The sequence below is a fragment of the Anomaloglossus baeobatrachus genome, chromosome 12 (assembly GCF_048569485.1).
Source record: "Anomaloglossus baeobatrachus isolate aAnoBae1 chromosome 12, aAnoBae1.hap1, whole genome shotgun sequence".
NCBI lineage: Eukaryota > Metazoa > Chordata > Amphibia > Anura > Aromobatidae > Anomaloglossus > Anomaloglossus baeobatrachus.
In genome coordinates, this window is record NC_134364.1 from 135,886,827 (window position 1) to 135,905,227 (window position 18,401).

Consider the following 18,401-nt stretch of genomic DNA (forward strand, 5'->3'; position numbering starts at 1 on the left):
TTTAGAAATACATGGTGCAAAGTAGTCAAAATGACTACCTCAGTAGTTCTAGTGTTAATATTGTCTTGGGAAACAATAAGTCATGTGCCGTTCTTTATATTGATGAGATCTCCTCTGAGACGTCTTTTTTCTAAGCTAAACAGATCTAACTTTCTCAACCTCTCATCATACGGGCGGCCTCCATTACTCATCATACGGGCGGCCTCCATTACTCATCATACGGGCGGCCTCCATTACTCATCATACGGGCGGCCTCCATTACTCATCATACGGGCGGCCTCCATTCCTTTTAATAATCTAATTAGCCGCCTTTGAACTGACTTTAAATTCTGAATGTCTTTTTTAATATGTAGAGCCCCAAACTGGATCCCATATTCTAGACATGGACTTAAAAGCAGTGTCGGACTGGGGTGTCTGGGGCCCACAGGAGGAATTGACTCTAGGGGCTCTCCTTACCGCAATATACAAATACCTGTAAGCTGTTATCCCCATTATAGTGGAGCGCTGACTGTAAAGCACAGGCGGCTCCTGCACATCTCCTGTGCACACAATAACTCATGTACAATTACAGTAGTTTGCAGTACAGGGTCTTTGGTGACAAGTTATCACCGATCCACAGGTTAGATAGGTGATCACTTATTGATCGGTGGAACCAGACCAGTTGAAACCGCACCATTCAGAAGAAAAGGTAACTTTTATTCTTGACAGGGCACTTTTATCCCTATTATAAATTGGAGCGGCGGCAGGTGAGATGTGTGAACGCAGCTAAATTCATCCTCTGTAGGGTGGCCAGAAAAAGCCAAGTACAGCACGTGGCAGCCACTGAGGGAATAAATGGATCAGGGGTCGAGTATTACATGGTCTCCAGTGTAATGGAGATAGAAATTGGACATGTTGCCGATCAGTGCAGATCCCAGCAGCAGCAGTCGGACCCCACTGATGACTAAGTTATCACTTATCGTTAGGACACATTCATATATTGAATATTTGGTGAGTTTTTTACCTCAGTATTTGTAAGCCAAAACCAGGAGTGGGACAATCGGAGAAACACAGGCATGTCTATATTTACCACCCACGCCTGGTTTTGGCTTACAAATCCTGGAGTTAAAAAACTCACCAAATACTCAACGTGTGCACGTGGCCTTAGAAGAGGTGATCACCTGTTTTCACCAAGGAACCTCTGTAAGTGAATATTACTCACTCTGTAATAGTCACTGAACATGGAGAGGTTAACCGTCCAAGTATTTAGTCTCTATTGGAAATAAAGAATATTCCTCTTATTGCTATCGGAGACAACAAATGACTGACCACAATCCACTACACCAAGACCAATAATACCACATACCAGGAAGAAATGCCTCACACCATGACCAGACCACATCATATCACCACATAATGACTGAATAATATCACATACAAGGGAGAAATATCACCCCACCATGACCAGACCACATCATATCACCACATAGTGACTGAATATCACATACAAGGGAGAAATACCACCACACCATAACCAGACAACATCATATCACCACATAGTGACTGAATAATATCACATACAAGAGAAAAATACCGCCACACAATGACCAGACCACATTATATCACCACAAAGTGACCAAAAATAGTTCAATAATGAAAAAAACCCAACTAATATTACTGTGACGACATAGACACCCAATGCCTAGCATGGGTTAAAGTTTCTTAAAATTCAGCCAGACTATTGTTCTTCTGTGTGTATAGATGGGGGATAAGCCCTCATTGTTTCTACAAGACTCTTGGGAGTTTAGTATTGAAGTTTTTGTTAACTCATGTTTGCTAAACCATTGTGTCTGCCAGGCCCCTCTGAGCATTCATTGTATTGTAGTTGTGAATTGATAATGTAATTACCTTAGTAGCCATTGTCTAGTCGGTGACTTGTCGACTCCATGTAGATATACTGAGTCTTTCTATGCACATCATTTAAATGAACATTATCCATGCAGCTTGAAATTCATCCAATGGGAGAAGCAATCTTGTCCAACCAATCGATTAGGACGCAGTGTATCCTAAGGGAAGGTTATGGCTATAAAAGGGACTTCTTTAAGCCACCAGGGTTGATGAAGGTTGATGGGTGCTGATGGATCCAGTCTAAGCTCTTTGGAGCTGACTAGAGGATCAGGATATCTTATGGCTTCAATCTAGGGACTCCGGATCCGGTTGGAGACCATATCCACAGCCTAGGGATTTCGACTCCGGCTGCCAGGATTGTAACATCAAACCAGGACTACCTAAGGAGGACACTCAGGTTGGGACAGTTCAGTCACCTGTTACAGACTTTGCAGTCCTCAGACAGCTTGGAACCTGTGAGGCATGGACATTCTAAATCCCTGGTGAGCCAGGGGAAGGGTGAGACTCTGTTGCCTGTTACATTTGTGTGTTTTGCTGGTTATGTGTTATGTGCCGTTAATTGTTTGGGGATCCAATAAAGTCTAATTATTGTGGTTCCCTCATCCTGTGTTGTCTGAGTAGTGTTACACCCACGGTTAAGGAGGCCGGCGTTCAGTTGGGATGAACCCTGAGTCACGCTGTCTTTCTAAAGGCGGCGGGTTTTAGTGGACGAGAGCACCCACTGAGCCCCATGTCTCCACAATTAGTGGCAGCAGTGGGATACTACTCAGCCTGGTTTACCCAGGGGAGCTGCAGCGGACTGGTGTTTTCGGACACCGTCCAGGGCTCAACAACCAGGGAGGCACATAAGGATACCCAGCAGGCCATAGGGGAGCCATTCAGGTTTCGGACGCTGCCATGTCCAACCCCACCAGCTCAGCCATGGGACAAGGACAAGAGAGGAGTTACGACCGCTGCAGTAAATGGATGCTACAGGATCTGTGTCAGAGGCGAAGGATTATCTACTGGAACGCTGAGACTCGGTCAGTCTGGATCCAGAAATTAGTCCGTTGGGATGCCCAGAATGATGCAGAGGACGATGAGGATCCCGTCGATATTGACCCAGAGGATTTAAACTATGTGCCACATCATGGATCTAGTGACAATCGGAAATCAACTTTGTCCAAAATGGCCCAAGCCACAGCGTTGTTGGATGCATTGGGGCCTAGATCCTCAAGAGAAGAGAGGGCTTGGGTTATGGAATATGTTTATGGGATTCCAGCTGCCGTACTGCTAGCACCAGCCGGTCGAGAAGGATGGTCCCGTTACCCAGCAGAAGCTGCACCAAAACAAAGAGGCCGCATGCTTGGAGCCCATCTGCCAGTCCAACCAGTCAACATATGCCGAGATGAACCAACGAGACCTGAGGAATGCTACTCCCAAGAAACACCAATAGCTGAGGAAGTGGTTTATCCAGTCCACACCCTACGGCAGATCGGACAACGTACACCAGCCAACCTCCATCCCCACATCCAGACGGTCAAGGTCGGTGATATACAGGTTCAGGGACTTCGAGACATTGGATCATCCATCACTCTGGTAAGCCCAGTTATTGTTTCCCCGGAAGACCCTGTACCGGATTCCCAATTATCCATCTCCCTGGCTGAGGGCCAGCGCTCAGACATTCCTCTGGCATGTGTGCAGTTGGACCTAAGGACTGACCAGGGAGAGGTCGAGGTGGAGCTTATGGACACCGTCCCCACACCAGTTATTTCGGGAAAGGACCAGGGAGAGGTTGATGTGAGACTTGTGAACAGCCTCCCCACACCTGTCATTGTGGAGACTAACCGGAGCAAGGCTGATGTGGAGCATATGGACACCATCCCCACACCAGTTATTTCAGGAAAGGACCAGGGAGAGGTTGATGTGAGACTTGTGAACAGCCTCCCCACACCTGTCATTGTGGAGACTGACCAGAGCAAGGCTGATGTGGAGCTTATGGACACCGTCCCCACACCAGTTATTTCGGGAAAGGACCAGGGAGAGGTTGATGTGAGACTTGTGAACAGCCTCTCCACACCTGTCATTGTGGAGACTAATCAGAGCAAGGCTGATGTGGAGCTTATGGACAACGTCCCCACACCAGTTACTTTGGGGTCTGACCAGGAAGAGGTCCATATGGAGTTTATGGACAGCCTCCCCACACCTGTTGTTTCGGGGACTAGCCAGGAGGAAGTTGAAGTGGGGTTCATAGATGGCCCCACCAAGCCTGTTGTTTTGGGAAAGGGAAGTGAAAGTGGGGCTTGTGAATTACCTGCTCACACCAGTCATTTTGGAGAATGACCTAGGACAAGGACTATCCAGTCAGTTTGAAGAAGCCATCACCCACCTCCAAGCCAAGCAGGACCCTGATGTGGATCTGTGGCGCCCCTGACCTGGTCAGGCACCACTGAGTACTGCACCCATGCTGGGGACAGTACAATACAGGTAATCCAGAAGGCTGACCGGGGTGTGGAACACAGGCGCATAGTGATCAGGTCTCACACATGTACCCATGAGAGGACCCCTGGGGATCCCAGGAGGGGGAAAAGCCTTCACCTTCACTGGAATAGTGGAGGGGGCCAAAAGCCTCCATCTCCTCTCAAGGGGTGTGGTAAGAGAGTCTGGTTGCTAGGTGGCGTAGGCAAGAACAGGAGAGGAGGAGCAGTGAGCCAGTTCAGTGTAGAGTCCAGGGAGCTCGAGTGAGGAGCAGATCCCTGGGGCTGTGCAGTCTGACAGCGTCCGCGCAGTGGCTACCGACGGGGGAGAACGGTCACCTAGGAGTGCTACCCGAAACCCATCTCCAGCTAGAGAGAGAGCACAGAGTGGGAAGTAAGGAGACTGCTAGGGAGAACCAGGCCCAAACGGGCGGCAGATCCCGAAGCGGAGATAGATCCAGCTTTCTTTTGCTAAACCTGCCGGTGTGGGGCTCTCAAAGCCCACAACACCACAAAAAGCCGCAGCCACGTAGCCACAGTTAGGGCCCATAGCTCACAGGAGGCAAGAAGCTGGAGTGATCTGGTCCAGGCGACAAGCAAACGGCAAACGAAGGGGAGAGAGGCTTCAGCATCTTCCCTGGGTGACCCCCATAGGGACTCAAAGTCGGGGTTACCCCAAACCACCAAGGGCTAAGGAAGGCGAGTTAGTAGTCACCCTCACAAGTCAGCCTGAAGGACACCTGGTTCCCGCCTGGTTCATCCCAGCTACGCCCGGGTTACTCACCCTGCCACCTGAAGTGAGTAAAAACCCTGAAAGACATTCTGCCTGTGTGGAGTTATTCTGCGCCTTGTGGTACTACGCACCTACACAGGGCCCTGGGGCTTGCCTCACTCTCAGGAGGCTATTCCAACTAACTGCACTCACCATCAGCCCCAGGCGCCCCTCAACCTGCAGTGGCGGTCCCTATTGGCCGCAATACTGAGAGTGGCGTCACGACAATAGAAGATTCCCTACCTGTGACGAGATCCAGCCGAGTGGAGTCCCTGAAGGTAATGCACCGACACAACACCTGTGGGGCTACACATCTGGCGTCACGAACAGGATAAGGACTAGACCTGTTCAGACAGGTGACCATGTGCCTGGGCGGTCCGCTTGAAAAATTGGAAGCGCCGCCATATTGCCACCATGAAAAGCGCGCTGAAAAACAACAGCAGCCCGCGCTGGGAGAAGTTACCGCCCACGAAGAGGTGTGGCTACCCAGAGATCCCCTGCAGAGTTCTGACCTCGCTTGTGAAGAGAGCGGAAGCGTCCGGAGACGGCGGGAAGGAAAGAGAGCCACAAGCCTGCTGCTGCAGAGAAAAGAGATGGAGTCCGGACGTGGATACCCAGAACCAGGCTCTGCTGCCTGGTGGTGCCGGGAGCTTGCTATCTTCTGCGATCAGCTGGAGGCCAGGATCATGCGACAGCTCAGTGAGGGACGCACGGAGCTTCTGGAGATGGCTGCGGCGGTTCGGACCTACGAGGAGGGAGCCGCGCGACGCCTGCCAGATCGAGCGGCGACGACTCAGATCCCGATGGTGCCACTGATGGGTGAGTCCAGAGTTGCCCCGGCCAGCGCAAGTGCTCCAACCCCTGCTGCTACGACCGCGGTCCCAGAAGAGGCGCCCGGCGCGGCGACGCTGAGCCAGGCCGCAGCCATGCCAGGTGCGGCCCGCCAAGCCCAGGCCGCCGCAGCGATGCCCTGCTCGGCCCGCCAAGCCCAGGCCGCCGCAGCGATGCCCTGCTCGGCCCGCCAAGCCCCGGCCGCCGCAGCGATGCCCTGCTCGGCCCGCCAAGCCCCGGCCGCCGCAGCGATGCCCTGCTCGGCCCACCAAGACCCGGTCCCTGCAGCGACGCCCAGCCCAGCCTGCACAGATCCCATCGCAGCTGCGACGCCGATCCAGGCCGCCGCCATACAGGGCGCGGCCCGCCAAGACCAGGCCGCCGCCATACAGGGCGCGGCCCGCCAAGACCAGGCCGCCGCCATACAGGGCGCGGCCCGCCAAGACCAGGCCGCCGCCATGCCAGGCGCGGCCCGCCAAGAGATTGCATCACCATTTACCCCGGCCTGCAAGGCCAGAGCAGACACCGCTCCCCAGCCTAAGGAAGTCCCTACTAGGAAATCCCTGATAGGTGAAGACTCCGCATACTGGCAGCTGAAGGCTGACCTGGAGGCTAAGTTCCCACAGGAGATGGTGGACCGATACATGCTCCCTCCGAACACCCCTAAGGCAACCCCTGCAGCAACCACGCTGAAGAGTCCACCGCCTGGGCCAGCTGAGGAACACTCATCCCCAGCGCTGCCACGACCAGAGTGCAGCGAAGAACTAAGGGGGAGAGGAGGGCAAGAAGCTGAGGAGTTGCCCCCGGAGCCAGCAGCAGTGCTAGTCCCAGAGCCAGAAATGCTGCCATATTCCCGCTGGGACGAGGAAGACCTAACACCGCCTGCGGAAGAAGACCTGCCCAACCGCCCCACCTGGGAGCTTGTAAGCTGCACTTCGCAGAATCTAGCCTGCAAGACACAGCGCCGCAGTAGAACCCAGTTTTCCCCTGCACCGCCATCCCCAGAGCAGAGAGAAGTCACGGCCAGAGATCTACAGGAGAAAAGGTTCCTGAGAAGAGCCAAAGCCCAGGCCAGAGGACCCCTTTGCAGAGGAGTAGTGGAGGACTTCAGCCTCAAGTCAGGATACGGGTTCATCGTAGCACCTGGTATCAAAGAAGGCATTTTTGTCAATAGGAGAGACGTCAGAGCTAATCTGCCCAGAGGACACCCTGGCAGAAACTTAAAGATGGGAGACTCCGTACAGTTCACCATGCACCAAGGAGAAAGAGGGTGGTACGCGCTAGATGTAGTGCCATGTCCCAAAGAAGAAAGGAAAGACAGTAATAAAGAAAGAAAAGACCAAAGACCTAATGATGAGACCACTGCAGATGAAGAAAAAGGTCAAGAAAGCAACAGGTGCCGCAGCCCTACAGGCCCAAGCCCTGGTGAAGAGGAATCTGCCTAAGTTTACAGTAAAGTACAGCAAGTTTTGACCAGTTTGGAAAGTTTGTTTTGCAACGTTTTAAAGTTCAAGAATCTGCCCACAAAAACTATTGTGAGAAATAAACCTTAAGGCTATGAACTGGCTATAGCCACAAACTCTCGCAGTGTAAATAGTTACACCAAAAGGGCACCACCACCACCAGAGTCAGCCTGTTTAGGGGCTTGGCTCGTCTGCAACCAGGAGGAGCCCGTCCGTATATAGGGCCTTGGCTCACCTGCGACCAGAGAGCATGCCTGTTTATGGGGCCTGGCTCTCCACCACAAAGAGGGTACCTGGTCAGCACCAACTGTGGAAGCCGCCTCTGCATCCTGCCAGAAGAGGCTGAAGGCGCGGATCCACCAGGCCAGGTATACCCTGAAGACCACCAGCCCATGAAAGCCGCCTCTACATCCTGCCAGAAGTGGCTGAAGTCGCGGCCAACGTAAAAGGGTTTTGGGTGGGTTAACGGACTTGTGGGTGGAGGGTGGTGATGTATGGTACCTGGTGCTTTTAAAAATGTTTTACATGTTTTAATGTTTTATGCATTTTAAAATGTTGTCTTGCAGCCCGAGGACGTGCTGGTGATAACTAAGGGGGAATGTGGCGCCCCTGACCTGGTCAGGCACCACTGAGTACTGCACCCATGCTGGGGACAGTACAATACAGGTAATCCAGAAGGCTGACCGGGGTGTGGAACACAGGCGCATAGTGATCAGGTCTCACACATGTACCCATGAGAGGACCCCTGGGGATCCCAGGAGGGGGAAAAGCCTTCACCTTCACTGGAATAGTGGAGGGGGCCAAAAGCCTCCATCTCCTCTCAAGGGGTGTGGTAAGAGAGTCTGGTTGCTAGGTGGCGTAGGCAAGAACAGGAGAGGAGGAGCAGTGAGCCAGTTCAGTGTAGAGTCCAGGGAGCTCGAGTGAGGAGCAGATCCCTGGGGCTGTGCAGTCTGACAGCGTCCGCGCAGTGGCTACCGACGGGGGAGAACGGTCACCTAGGAGTGCTACCCGAAACCCATCTCCAGCTAGAGAGAGAGCACAGAGTGGGAAGTAAGGAGACTGCTAGGGAGAACCAGGCCCAAACGGGCGGCAGATCCCGAAGCGGAGATAGATCCAGCTTTCTTTTGCTAAACCTGCCGGTGTGGGGCTCTCAAAGCCCACGCCACAACACCACAAAAAGCCGCAGCCACGTAGCCACAGTTAGGGCCCATAGCTCACAGGAGGCAAGAAGCTGGAGTGATCTGGTCCAGGCGACAAGCAAACGGCAAACGAAGGGGAGAGAGGCTTCAGCATCTTCCCTGGGTGACCCCCATAGGGACTCAAAGTCGGGGTTACCCCAAACCACCAAGGGCTAAGGAAGGCGAGTTAGTAGTCACCCTCACAAGTCAGCCTGAAGGACACCTGGTTCCCGCCTGGTTCATCCCAGCTACGCCCGGGTTACTCACCCTGCCACCTGAAGTGAGTAAAAACCCTGAAAGACATTCTGCCTGTGTGGAGTTATTCTGCGCCTTGTGGTACTACGCACCTACACAGGGCCCTGGGGCTTGCCTCACTCTCAGGAGGCTATTCCAACTAACTGCACTCACCATCAGCCCCAGGCGCCCCTCAACCTGCAGTGGCGGTCCCTATTGGCCGCAATACTGAGAGTGGCGTCACGACAATAGAAGATTCCCTACCTGTGACGAGATCCAGCCGAGTGGAGTCCCTGAAGGTAATGCACCGACACAACACCTGTGGGGCTACACAGATCTTTCTAACATCTTTTCCAGGGATGGTTTGCATTCCCGGTCTCCATAATCCACTTCTGAGCCAAGAACCGTGAGTAAGCCTACCCACACTGTGGCTATTGACTGGGGGAGGATTGATAGTGGGAGATTTGTGCAGGCCCAACTCATGGACCCCACCTTAGTGCTTGCCCACAATATGGCTGCTCAACTTGGGGGAGGCAATCAGGGGGAGGTGTATAGATGCGAGCCTCTGTTGCTGACCTCACCATTAAAAAGGACAATGCCGTCAAGAGGAGAACGATGATCGGAAGCCTATCATGTCTGGCTAATATTAAGAAGGGGGAGGAATGTGACGACATGGACACCCAATGCCTAGCATGGGTTAAAGTTTCTTAAAATTCAGCTAGACTATTGTTCTTCTGTGTGTATAGATGGGGGATAAGCCCTCATTGTTTCTACAAGACTCTTGGGAGTTTAGTATTGAAGTTTTTGTTAACTCATGTTTGCTAAACCATTGTGTCTGCCAGGCCCCTCTGAGCATTCATTGTATTGTAGTTGTGAATTGATAATGTAATTACCTTAGTAGCCATTGTCTAGTCGGTGACTTGCCGACTCCATGTAGATATACTGAGTCTTTCTATGCACATCATTTAAATGAACATTATCCATGCAGCTTGAAATTCATCCAATGGGAGAAGCAATCTTGTCCAACCAATCGATTAGGACGCAGTGTATCCTAAGGGAAGGTTATGGCTATAAAAGGGACTTCTTTAAGCCACCAGGGTTGATGAAGGTTGATGGATGCTGATGGATCCAGTCTAAGCTCTTTGGAGCTGACTAGAGGATCAGGTTATCTTATGGCTTCAATCTAGGGACTCCGGATCCGGTTGGAGACCATATCCACAGCCTAGGGATTTCGACTCCGGCTGCCAGGATTGTAACATCAAACCAAGACTACCTAAGGAGGACACTCAGGTTGGGACAGTTCAGTCACCTGTTACAGACTTTGCAGTCCTCAGACAGCTTGGAACCTGTGAGGCATGGACATTCTAAATCCCTGGTGAGCCAGCGGAAGGGTGAGACTCTGTTGCCTGTTACATTTGTGTGTTTTGCTGGTTATGTGTTATGTGCCGTTAATTGTTTGGGGATCCAATAAAGTCTAATTATTGTGGTTCCCTCATCCTGTGTTGTCTGAGTAGTGTTACACCCACGGTTAAGGAGGCCGGCGTTCAGTTGGGATGAACCCTGAGTCACGCTATCTTTCTAAAGGCGGCGGGTTTTAGTGGACGAGAGCACCCACTGAGCCCCATGTCTCCACAATTAGTGGCAGCAGTGGGATACTACTCAGCCTGGTTTACCCAGGGGAGCTGCAGCGGACTGGTGTTTTCGGACACCGTCCAGGGCTCAACAACCAGGGAGGCACATAAGGATACCCAGCAGGCCATAGGGGAGCCATTCAGGTTTCGGACGCTGCCATGTCCAACCCCACCAGCTCAGCCATGGGACAAGGACAAGAGAGGAGTTACGACCGCTGCAGTAAATGGATGCTACAGGATCTGTGTCAGAGGCGAAGGATTATTTACTGGAACGCTGAGACTCGGTCAGTCTGGATCCAGAAATTAGTCCGTTGGGATGCCCAGAATGATGCAGAGGACGATGAGGATCCCGTCGATATTGACCCAGAGGATTTAAACTATGTGCCACATCATGGATCTAGTGACAATCGGAAATCAACTTTGTCCAAAATGGCCCAAGCCACAGCGTTGTTGGATGCATTGGGGCCTAGATCCTCAAGAGAAGAGAGGGCTTGGGTTATGGAATATGTTTATGGGATTCCAGCTGCCGTACTGCTAGCACCAGCCGGTCGAGAAGGATGGTCCCGCTACCCAGCAGAAGCTGCACCAAAACAAAGAGGCCGCATGCTTGGAGCCCATCTGCCAGTCCAACCAGTCAACATATGCCGAGATGAACCAACGAGACCTGAGGAATGCTACTCCCAAGAAACACCAATAGCTGAGGAAGTGGTTTATCCAGTCCACACCCTACGGCAGGTCGGACAACGTACACCAGCCAACCTCCATCCCCACATCCAGACGGTCAAGGTCGGTGATATACAGGCTCAGGGACTTCGAGACATTGGATCATCCATCACTCTGGTAAGCCCAGTTATTGTTTCCCCGGAAGACCCTGTACCGGATTCCCAATTATCCATCTCCCTGGCTGAGGGCCAGCGCTCAGACATTCCTCTGGCATGTGTGCAGTTGGACCTAAGGACTGACCAGGGAGAGGTCGAGGTGGAGCTTATGGACACCGTCCCCACACCAGTTATTTCGGGAAAGGACCAGGGAGAGGTTGATGTGAGACTTGTGAACAGCCTCCCCACACCTGTCATTGTGGAGACTAACCGGAGCAAGGCTGATGTGGAGCATATGGACACCATCCCCACACCAGTTATTTCGGGAAAGGACCAGGGAGAGGTTGATGTGAGACTTGTGAACAGCCTCCCCACACCTGTCATTGTGGAGACTGACCAGAGCAAGGCTGATGTGGAGCTTATGGACACCGTCCCCACACCAGTTATTTCGGGAAAGGACCAGGGAGAGGTTGATGTGAGACTTGTGAACAGCCTCTCCACACCTGTCATTGTGGAGACTAATCAGAGCAAGGCTGATGTGGAGCTTATAGACAACGTCCCCACACCAGTTACTTTGGGGTCTGACCAGGAAGAGGTCCATATGGAGTTTATGGACAGCCTCCCCACACCTGTTGTTTCGGGGACTAGCCAGGAGGAAGTTGAAGTGGGGTTCATAGATGGCCCCACCAAGCCTGTTGTTTTGGGAAAGGGAAGTGAAAGTGGGGCTTGTGAATTACCTGCTCACACCAGTCATTTTGGAGAATGACCTAGGACAAGGACTATCCAGTCAGTTTGAAGAAGCCATCACCCACCTCCAAGCCAAGCAGGACCCTGATGTGGATCTTTCTAACATCTTTTCCAGGGATGGTTTGCATTCCCGGTCTCCATAATCCACTTCTGAGCCAAGAACCGTGAGTAAGCCTACCCACACTGTGGCTATTGACTGGGGGAGGATTGATAGTGGGAGATTTGTGCAGGCCCAACTCATGGACCCCACCTTAGTGCTTGCCCACAATATGGCTGCTCAACTTGGGGGAGGCAATCAGGGGGAGGTGTATAGATGCGAGCCTCTGTTGCTGACCTCACCATTAAAAAGGACAATGCCGTCAAGAGGAGAAGGATGATCGGAAGCCTATCATGTCTGGCTAATATTAAGAAGGGGGAGGAATGTGACGACATGGACACCCAATGCCTAGCATGGGTTAAAGTTTCTTAAAATTCAGCTAGACTATTGTTCTTCTGTGTGTATAGATGGGGGATAAGCCCTCATTGTTTCTACAAGACTCTTGGGAGTTTAGTATTGAAGTTTTTGTTAACTCATGTTTGCTAAACCATTGTGTCTGCCAGGCCCCTCTGAGCATTCATTGTATTGTAGTTGTGAATTGATAATGTAATTACCTTAGTAGCCATTGTCTAGTCGGTGACTTGCCGACTCCATGTAGATATACTGAGTCTTTCTATGCACATCATTTAAATGAACATTATCCATGCAGCTTGAAATTCATCCAATGGGAGAAGCAATCTTGTCCAACCAATCGATTAGGACGCAGTGTATCCTAAGGGAAGGTTATGGCTATAAAAGGGACTTCTTTAAGCCACCAGGGTTGATGAAGGTTGATGGATGCTGATGGATCCAGTCTAAGCTCTTTGGAGCTGACTAGAGGATCAGGTTATCTTATGGCTTCAATCTAGGGACTCCGGATCCGGTTGGAGACCATATCCACAGCCTAGGGATTTCGACTCCGGCTGCCAGGATTGTAACATCAAACCAAGACTACCTAAGGAGGACACTCAGGTTGGGACAGTTCAGTCACCTGTTACAGACTTTGCAGTCCTCAGACAGCTTGGAACCTGTGAGGCATGGACATTCTAAATCCCTGGTGAGCCAGCGGAAGGGTGAGACTCTGTTGCCTGTTACATTTGTGTGTTTTGCTGGTTATGTGTTATGTGCCGTTAATTGTTTGGGGATCCAATAAAGTCTAATTATTGTGGTTCCCTCACCCTGTGTTGTCTGAGTAGTGTTACGCCCACGGTTAAGGAGGCCGGCGTTCAGTTGGGATGAGCCCTGAGCCACGCTGTCTTTCTAAAGGCGGCGGGTTTTAATGGACGAGAGCACCCACTGAGCCCCGTGTCTCCACAATTACCACTGGTGACATTATACACAGGAGCTCAGTATATAGGGTCAGTGCACAGGTCTAAATCCTATCCCCAGATGGCTGATATTGGGGAAGAGCCAGGTCTTCATATATTATTAGACGTCAGATCCTACAGATATGGATTAGTTTCCCTGGTATATAGCTAAGATGTTAGAATAAAACTGGTAATCCACATTAAACAGGGTCTCAAAAGGTAAAGTATGACACAGAGATCCACCCTAAGCCTCTCAAACCCAACACTACATACCAGGGGTGTACAACATCTTTTGTTCCAAGGGCTGCATTGCCATACTGAACCAATCCCAAGGGCCGCAAAAAAATGTAAAGAGGTACTTGCATAAAAACATCAACAGAACAACCATCAGTACATTAATATATTCACAAGAATCAAGTTTTGTGTATATGAGGAGGATTTGGAGAGATTATGCATACATACATACATACATACATTGATTTTTTGGGAGAACAACCTCAACAATTCCTCCTTATAATCTCAAAACTCTATGTTTTGAGGATTTATAAGTTTTAACATAGCCACAAAGCAAGTTTTGGCTTGCTACATGTATACAAGATCAGGACCACTGTGAGTAGATGAATACAGCACCAGAACCACTGTCAGTATATGAATTTAATGAAAAATTATCACGGCACTTCTGTGAGGGTGTGGGTGCTCAGGTAGGGTCCAAGTCCATATATAGAAAAATTAGTAGCAGGCACTCCAATTGATGTGAAAAAAGAATACATTTTATTACAACTTCAAACAGGTAAACGTTTCGGTCGCTGCTTGGACCTTCTTCAAGAACCAGCTGTGGGCGCTCTCCAGTAGCAATGTATACCACGTATTTCTTTTTCTCCGTCTGCTAACGGCAACCTTAGTCACCATACCCTCAACAAATGGTGGATACTTGCCCCTTTGGTGTCGTCAGCCAGATTACCTTACTTTTATTACAAGCGGTGGATATCGCATACTTCTTTTCTGCCCTTTCTGCCCTTTCTGGTGTAGACACCCAACTACCTACATTTATTTTTATATTCAATAGCGGTGGACTCCGCACAAATTGTGTTGTTACAAGTATTGAACAATCTACACCATTTCTGACCAATAATCTACATGGTAGCCACTTCATGTGAACTCTCACCCAAACCTTTTCCACAACAGGAGCAATCTTCATCATTGCTGGTTAATGATTCACATACGGTTCGCTATAGGTGAATTTCTACTCAAAACCATTCTTATAACAGGTCTACTTCCTACCTGGTTTCTCATTTACACTTGAACTTCTCTCGTTCGCCTCTCCATTATCATAAGACAGGCTTCTGTCCCTTTCTTCTTACTTACGAGTAGTTCTTATACGGCTTCACAGCTGGTTCTTGAAGAAGGTCCAAGCAGCGACCGAAATGTTGAACTGTTTGAAGTTGTAATAAAATGTATTTTTTCACTTCAATTGGCGTGCCTGGTGCCAATTTTTTTAGTATATGAATGTAGTCCCAGAACTGCCGCCGGTAGATAAATACAGAGCGAGAGCCACCATTAATAAATGAATGCAGTGCCAGAATCACCGTCAGCAGATGAATGCAGTGCCAGAACCACCGTCAGTATATGTATGCAGTGCCAGAACCACCATTAGAATAGGAATGCAGTCCCATAACTGCTGTCAGTAGATAAATACAGCACCACGACCACCGCCAATATATATAGTGATGGAGTCAGCAGGGTGATGGCTCCGGTAGCGTGATAGTGGCAGAAAGGTGATCACCTCTGTTAGTTGACGACCTCTGACGAGTTATGGATTGCTACATATATACACAATGAGAACCACCATCAGCACATGAATCCAACAGCAGAAACACCGTCAGTAAATGGAATCTGCACCCAGTTTAGCACAGGGATCAATTCCAATATCAGGTCAGCCGCCCATACACTTCTATCGCATTAACCTACAAATCCCAGTATGTCCTGAAAGGGAATCTGTCACCAGGTTTTTGCCACCTAATCTGAGAGCAACATAATGGAGATAATGAGACCCTGATTCCAGCGATGTGTCACTTACTGGGCCGCTTAGTTTAATTTTGATAAAATCACTGATTAATCAGCAGGAGATTATCATTACAGGACTACTTGGTGTGCTGCAGATTGTCCAGAATATTTACCAGCTCTGTATAACTGCTAGATCTGCAGCAAAGAGAATACTGATTTTATCAAAATGACAGCAAACAGCTCAGTAAGTGACACATCGCAGGATCTCTGCCTCTGCATTATGCTGCTCTCAGATGGGGGAGCAAATACCTGGTGACAGATTCCCTTTAAAGAAGCCTCCCACTAAGATTTTGATTTGTTAAATGTGTATGTGCCTGTAATGTAGTGTGAGTTTATTCATGTACTCTCCTCCTGCTCCTCTCTCGGGTGTCCAGCGTCATTCTTCGCTACTTTTCTGTGACGTCACTACAATTGCGATTAGACATTTCACTCTATGCTCTCTGCGTGAAAGTCTCAATGAAAGTCCATGGGGCCTCAGTCTGTCGCTTCATAGACTTATGTGAAGCCCCACAGGTGTAGTGTCGGTGCATTACCTTCAGGGACTCCACTCGGCTGGATCTGGTCACAGGTAGGAGATCTTCTTCTTGTCGTGACGCCACTCTCAGAATTGCGGTCAGTGGGGACCGCCACTGCAGGTTGAGGGACGCCTGGGGCTGATGGTGAGTGAAGTTAGTTGGAATAGCCTCCTGAGAGTGAGGCAAGCCCCAGGGCCCTGTGTAGGTGCGTAGAACCACAAGGCGCAGAATAACTCCACACAGGCAGAATGTCTTTCAGGGTTTTTACTCACTTCAGGTGGCAGGGTGAGTAACCCGGGCGTAGCTGGGATGAACCAGGCGGGAACCAGGTGTCCTTCAGGCTGACTTGTGAGGGTGACTACTAACTCGCCTTCCTTAGCCCTTGGTGGTTTGGGGTAACCCCGACTTTGAGTCCCTATGGGGGTCACCCAGGGAAGATGCTGCAGCCTCTCTCCCCTTCGTTTGCCGTTTGCTTGTCGCCTGGACCAGGCCACTCCAGCTGCTTGCCTCCTGTGACCTATGGGCCCTAACTGTGGCTACGTGGCTGCGGCTTTTGTGGTGTTGTGGCGTGGGCTTTGAGAGCCCCACACCGGCAGGTTTAGCAAAAGAAAGCTGGATCTATCTCCGCTTCGGGATCTGCCGCCCGTTTGGGCCTGGTGCTCTCTAGCAGTCTCCTTACTTCCCACTCCGTGCCCTTTCTTTAGCTGAAGATGGATTTCGGGTAGCACTCCTAGTTGACCGTTCTCCCCCGTCAGTAGCCACTGCGCGGGCGCTGTTAGACAGCAACAGCCCCACAGGTCTGCTCCTCACTGAGCCCTATGGAGTTCTGCTCTAACTGACTCACTGCCCCTCCTCTCCTGTTCTTGCCTACGCCACCTAGCAACCAGCTTCTCTTACCACACCCCTTGAGAGGAGATGGAGGCTTTTGGCCCCCTCCACTATTCCAGTGAAGGTCAAGGCTTTTCCCCCTCCTGGGATCCCCAGGGGTCCTCTCATGGGTACATGTGTGAGACCTGATCACTATGCGCCTGTGTTCCACACCCCGGTCAGCCTTCTGGATTACCTGTATTGTACTGTCCCCAGCATGGGTGCAGTACTCAGTGGTGCCTGACCAGGTCAGGGGCGCCACATTCCCCCTTAGTTATCACCAGCACGTCCTCGGGCTGCAAGACAACATTTTAAAATGCATAAAACATTAAAACATGTAAAACATTTTTAAAAGCACCAGGTACCATACATCACCACCCTCCACCCACAAGTCCGTTAACCCACCCAAAACCCTTTCACGTTGGCCGCGGCTTCAGCCACTTCTGGCAGGATGTAGAGGCGGCTTTCATGGGCTGGTGGTTTCAGGGTATACCTGGCTTGGTGGATCCGCGCCTTCAGCCTCTTCTGGCAGGATGCAGAGGCGGCCTCCACAGTTGGTGCTGACCAGGTACCCTCTTTGTGGTGGAGAGCCAGGCCCCATAAACAGGCATGCTCTCTGGTCGCAGGTGAGCCAAGGCCCTATATACGGACGGGCTCCTCCTGGTTGCAGACGAGCCAAGCCCCTAAACAGGCTGACTCTGGTGGTGGTGGTGCCCTTTTGGTGTAACTATTTACACTGCGAGAGTTTGTGGCTATAGCCAGTTCATAGCCTTAAGGTTTATGGTTTTCTCACAATAGTTTTTGTGGGCACATGCTTAAACGTAAACGTTGCAAAACAAACTTTTCAAACTGGTAACTTGCTTTACTTTAACTTATGCAGACTCCTCCATTTCACCAGGGCTTGGGCCTGTAGGGCTGCGGCACCTGTTGCTTTCTTGACCTTTTTCCTCATCTGTAGTTGTCTCGTCATTAGGTCTTTGGTCTTTTCTTTCTTTATGGCTGTCTTTCCTTTCTTCTTTGGGACATGGCACTACATCTAGCGCGTACCAGCCTCTTTCGCCTTGATGCAGGGTAAACTGTACGGAGTCTCCCATCTTTAAGTTTCTGCCAGGGTGTCCTCTGGGCAGATGAGCTCTCACATCTCTTCTATTGACGAAGATACCTTCTTTGATACCAGGTGCAACAATGAACCCGTATCCTGACTTTAGGCTGAAGTCCTCCACTACTCCTCTACAAAGGGGTCCTCTGACCTGTGCTTTGGCTCTTCTCAGGAACCGTTTTTCTTGTAGGTCTCTGGCCGTGACTTCTCTCTGCTCTGGGGATGGCGGTGCAGGGAAAGACTGGGTTCTACTGCGGCGCTGTGTCTTGCGGGCTGGATTCTGCGAAGTGCAGCTTACAAGCTCCCAGGTGAGGCTTTGGGGCAGATCTTCCTCAGCAGAAGGTGTCAGGTCTTCCTCGTCCCAGCGGGAATACGGCAGCATCTCTGGCTCGGGGCATGGATCCACTGCTGGTGGCTCCTGAGTCAGCTCCTCAGTTTCCTGGCCTCCTCTCCCCC